The sequence below is a fragment of the Nycticebus coucang genome, chromosome X (genome assembly GCF_027406575.1).
Source record: "Nycticebus coucang isolate mNycCou1 chromosome X, mNycCou1.pri, whole genome shotgun sequence".
Lineage (NCBI taxonomy): Eukaryota > Metazoa > Chordata > Mammalia > Primates > Lorisidae > Nycticebus > Nycticebus coucang.
The window spans coordinates 87742327-87748469 of NC_069804.1; positions in this window are offsets into that span (position 1 = coordinate 87742327).

Genomic DNA, 6143 nt, shown 5'->3' on the forward strand with positions numbered 1-6143 from the left:
ATAATAGAGAAGAGTATACATTTAAGATGATAATCATGGGAGATACCCTCTCCCTATGATGACCTCCATAGCCATGTTGATGACTTTCTTTAAAATTTCTTTTTATGTATATACTAAGTAGTGTGTGTTATTTCTACCCTTGGTGTTTTTTTAGCCCCCCACTACAATTGCACCTCCACCCTGAACCCTTCCTATGGTGAATCCTTCCATAACTTTCTCCATTATTACACAACCCTCTACATACATATACATACATGACTAGCTGTTATGTTAGCAAAATTTTATACTTGGTCATTTATTCCTGAGTATCTGTATTTCTTAGTATGTGGGAGTTGCCCAACAATTTTCACCAATGTATAGGCTTTGAAGGTGGCTCTGATACCAGTGGTCAGTTTCTAGAAATTAAACCTGTATTCTTTGATGGCAGGTAGAATGTCTAATTTTATTGACAGGCTTTTGAGGGATGCATACATAATGACGTTAGGAATAGAAGCCATTGAGTGTATTAAGGAAAAGAGGAACAAGGCCCGAGAAAGAAATTTGTAGGAAAGTTACAGTGGTTTGCAATATCTCAGGAGGTTAGGCTGTACTACATATCCAAGATTCCCTTTCTTATAAGTTTCCAATTAGGGTTGGCCACACAAGAGAGTCTAAGTATATTTGGAAGGCAGAAGGATGACAGAAGCCATTTTGTTACAGTGCATGTTACTGCTGATCTGTTGCCTCAGTTCCCATGAGGCAGAAGCTGGACTGGGTGTGTGTGTTTACCTATGTGATAAAAAGCTCAGGAGGCCTCCTCTGGATTCCCTTTTCACAAAGGTCTGTGGCTACAAGAATGGACATGGTTTCAGTATTTTCTTGTGGGATTTGAGACTAAGCTTCCCCTTTGGTCTGCCTGTCTTATGGACTTCAAGCTACAGCATCAGATGCAGAAACAGCATTATAGGGACTGCTTAACTAGGTTGTACAACAATTATATGATTAATTTATTCGGGTATTAAATGCATTTCACACACACTTACTTTATTTATTCTATATATCAGGTTGAACTTTGATATAATAAATAGTACCTCAGAATGATTCTAGAAGGCAAGGATCTTAAAGACAAGTTTTTTGAATTGGTTCTGAGTTTTCTTGAATTGATTCTCTAAACTTATTTTATTTAGAAGCGCTAATTACTCTTTTTACAGTGATAAGGACCACATTAGAAGTCCAGGGGAAAAAGTGGTAGAAAAGTCACTCAAATTGTCAACTTAAGATACGTGTAATTAGGTAGCTATAGGAAGCAAGTGGGTGCCCAAGTATGTGGTACTTTAGAGTATTTTAATCAAAATAAGAAGTGTATGCAGCTGGCTGGTTGTTCCTAACTAGAGAGAGTGAAAAAAGTAAAGGATGAGTTCAGCACTTCAATTCTCACCCCAAATCTACAAAAATGATCTTTTGTATCTGCCCTGAAATAAACTCTTTTCTTGTAGCTGTAATATTACAATTTTAGAAAGCCAAACCCAAAGTATCTTCCTGAAAATGGTTAAATTACTATCCAAACTGACTCACAGTGTCTCTTATGTTAATGTTAGAGCATTGACTGGGAAGGAATGAAATATTGAAATTTGAAACAGGGACATATGGGTAGAACCTAATGAAGCTGAGGGCATCAATTCCCTCAGTCCTAATGAATCTTCTTTGCCAGTATGAATCAATTCCTGCCCAAGGATCTTACTACCACTTTGCCTGTAGAACCTGTAGTAGCCTGTCCTGAGGTAGTTCCCTTGCAAGGAACTTCTAATTCTCTTCACCACTGATCTTTGCCTCTAATGTGATCACTGGATGACTGGGGCCAAGAGGTGACATTTTATCACAAAAGACAAGGTGGGCAGGATAAACGTAATAGACAATACTGCCAAGAAGTGATCAGATTAGTCTGAATCACAGAGACTAATAGTGTTGGTTAATTAATCCTGGAGTCCTCAAAAATAAAAAAATAGATGGGCAGCTTACTAAATTCTTACTTGCTCTATCTGAGCAGAAGTGACCTAGGTGTAGTGAACAGAGTGAGACTTGAATTGACAAAACAGAAAGTTATAATTCCTAAATAAATTTTCACGCAAGACCAGTTTGTAGACCTAGATCCCTTTGAAATAAAGTTGGTGGCATGTTTTCTTGAGAAAGGACCCTGCTACACTGTTAATAATTTATACTGTTACTTTTTCTTCCAGCTTTCCCCCAAAGGCATATATGGCCATTTACCAGGGTGCCTGTGCAGTGGAATAAAAACAAATTGTATTCTTAAGGTATTACTGAACACTTACTCTGAACTGATACTAATTTTTGGAAACCCAAACAAAGTAGTGGCTTATGGAAGTCAAGTGATCAACAGAGATTCACCATAGCTCAATCTCTCTGTGGCTTAATGTGTCTGCTGAATCGCTCTGTGGTTATTTCACTCAATTCCAAAATTCATATTTAGAATAAACATACTTAGCCACTGGAAGCATCTCTATACTGGTACCCTTATCTATGGAGTAAGGGGTCTTACAATGGAAAAGGCTAAGATACGTCACTAGAACTGTCTCTAGTTACAAAAGCACTAAATACAGAGAAATATAACATTTATGGATAGATTGCTGACCTTAGTACCACCACCAAGGACATGAAAGATGCACAGGTAGTGATGCCAACCACATCTTATTCAACTTCCCTATTTTCCTAGGTCAGAAGACAGAGTCAGCCTTGGGTAATAATATTATACCCTTGTAAGTTTCGTCAAGTTGGTGAATAGAACTGAAGTTCAAGTTCTTAGAAGTGGTTTTATTGTTTGAGCAAAATTAATACATTCCTTGGACCTGGTATGTATGTAGCTATTGGTCTGAGAAATGTTTTTTTTTTTTCTATACTTGTTAGTAAAGATCACCAGAAGCAGTTTTTTTCTTTGCAAGTCTAGCAATACACTTTTCCTATTTATATAAGGAATGTATCATCAACTCTTCAGACCTGTGTTACAATTTAGTCTTGGACCTTGATAATTTAGTCTCAGACCTTGATTGCCTTTCTCTTCCACTGGATAGATGTAGGATAATATTTAGAAATAAACATATCCTACATCTAGTACACAAAGTGAACTCAGTGTGAGTTTAAAATGGCTTGCTATTCTTACAGAGGCTTAAGTGACCTGGGCCCCCCTGAGGCATGCACAGAGCGGACTTGCCTACCCAGAAGGAAAAAAATCCTTTTATCATAAGGACACTTGTACTAGACTGTTTATTGCAGCTCAATTTACAATCGCCAAAATGTGGAAACAGCCTAAATGCCCACCAACCCAGAAATGGATTAACAAGCTGTGGTATATGTATACCATGGAATACTATTTAGCCATTAAAAAAAATGGAGACTTTACATCCTTTGTATTAACCTGAATGGAAGTGGAAGACATTATTCTTAGTAAAGCATCACAAGAATAGAGAAGCATGAATCCTATGTACTCAATTTTGATATGACAATTAATAACAATTAAGGTTATGGGGGGGAAGCAGAAAGAGGGACAGAGGGAGGGGAGTGGGACCTTGGTGTGTGTCACATTTTATGGGGGCAAGACATGATTGCAAGAGGGACTTTACCTAACAATTGCAATCAGTGTAACCTGGCTTATTGTACCCTCAATGAATCCCCAACAATAAAAATAAATAAATAAATAAATAAAAACTAAAAAAGAATAAAAAAAAAAAAAAACTCCACAAGCCGATTCTCTGAAGTTTTGCATCCTGTTAGGCCTGAGGCCAAAGGGCATGCCACCCCTTCTCAGAGATACAGGCCAGAGGGTTGATGTATGTGGTCTGACGCAAGTTGAGACATGCCTTCAAAGATGAAGAATAAGATATTGCACCTAGTAAAAGAGAGACACAAAGCAGGATGGCCATTTTTGGATTTTGGAAGCAATATGTGCTTCATTTGATGTGCTACTCTGACACATCAGTGTGACTAGTTTTGAGCAAGGCCCAGAACAAATGAAGGCTCTGAAACAGGTCCAGGCTGTCATTAAAGTAGCTCTGCCACTTGTGAGTTTTATCCAGCAGGTTTGATAGTGCCTAAAGAGTCAGTGACATATAGAGGTGCTATTTGCAACCTTTGAAGACTACAACAGATAAATCATGAGGAGAAGGAATATGGATGGAACCCTCCAAATTAGTACAGAATGTGAATGTATTAGTTTCCCTGTAAATGATCACCAAAGGGTGACTTAAGCTGAGGAAGATTTCAATAATTAAGTAGACAGAATGACCCATTATTTACATACCAATTAGGCTCTTTACCCAGCCAATCCTGTCATTTCACAATGGGCTCATGAACAAGGTGGCCTGGGTGGCACAGATGGAGGTTATTGATGTATTTATAATGTTTCTACTTTGCTGGGCTGAAATATATTTCTCAGAATTCTAGTTATTGTTTTAAGTTAAGGTGAACCAAAATATGGATTCTTCAAGTTATTCCTGGTTGAACTAATTTTGCCTTTCCCTTGTATCAACTCCGGGGCCAGGCACCAGATAACTAGGTAGGGGGAGTCCCTATAGTTTTGAGACTGCTGATGTTATTCAAATTAGTCCATCAATCCTAAGTGATTTCCCATATCTTTCCTTGCCTTTCCCATGAAAACCACAATAAAACTTTTGTCTATACTCCCTCTTGCTCCTTTCACCTCCTAATTAACTCTTGTGATTCCCTATGTGTCCCAGCATAGTGCAGTATCCCCCTTCCTCTGAGTAAATGTCAATAAACTCTCTTTTCCAAGTTGTTTGTTTCTGTTTGTCATATTACCATATCTGATTATATAAATCCTGGGTACATTTTAAAACAATTGGTAAAATTGAAGTCCATATGGAAGAGGATCCACAGATAAGATATCTTTCTGACATCAAAGTGGCATTGTCTACTAAGCATAGTTTCTTCACTAACTTCCCAGTCTCTTGTGAAGGAAGTGACTTAACTGGTAGTTTTTTAACCAGCTCATGAGAGGCAGCTCTCCACCAGAAATGTGAATGCATGAGGAAAAGTTTGGATTATTATAATTACTCAGAAGTACATTTTTGAGGGAGGGAGAAAATTACAGTTATATGAGAAATTCCAATGATAATTGGAATTTAAGTTGTTAAAGTCTGATTAAGTTGTAAAGGTCATATTGGAAATGCTTATCTTCAGACAAGTAGTCAGCCTTTACATCATTCTGTCTCCATGGCTATAATGTCAGGACTTGTATCCAATTGTTGTATTGATGATCTCATTCATGACAAAGTAACATACTGAAAAAGTTGCTCCTCTTCCTTTAGTGTCTATTCAATCCAGTATGGAGAAAAAATGTGTTTTTTAATTTATTTTTATTAAGTCATAAACACATAAATCATGTATACATTAATGCATTTATGGGGTACAATGTGCTGATTTGATATACAATTTGGAATGCTTGCATAAAACTGGCTAACATAGCCTTAACCTCACTTAGAAAAAATGATTTTAAGAAAACTATGCTTATTTCCTTTCCTCTCACCACTAGATGTTAAAACCAAGTTTTACAATTTAGAGATGAGTGGCTTATTTCTTGAAGTCCAGATTAAGTATATTTCATCTTCAGTTGTGTCTATACAAAACATTTCCTTACAGCCATCTGAAACGTTTACTGGGTCAGAATTAAATACCATCAAGCATTTTTAGTTCTTTGAGTATTCGCCAAACTTCTTTCCAAAAAGGACGTATTAGCTTGCATTACCACCAGCAGTGCAGAAGTGTTCTCTTCTCTCCACATTCACACCAACATCTGTAGTTTGTGGATTTTGTGATGTGGGCTACTCTTAATGGAGTTAGATAATATCTCAAAGTGGTTTGATTTGTATTTCTCTGATAATTAAAGATGATGAGCATTTTTGCATGTGTTTTTAGGCCATTCACCTCTCTTCTTCAGAGAAGCTTCTGTTCAAGTCTCTTGTTCACAAAGAAATGGGGTTATTTGCTCTTTTCCTATTGATCATTTTGAGTTCTCTGTGGATTTTAGTTATCAGACTTTTGTTGGAAACATAACCTGCAAAAATCTTCTCCCATTCTTAAGGCTGTCTGTTTGCTTTACATACTATCTTCTCACATTCTGAGGGCTGAGCACA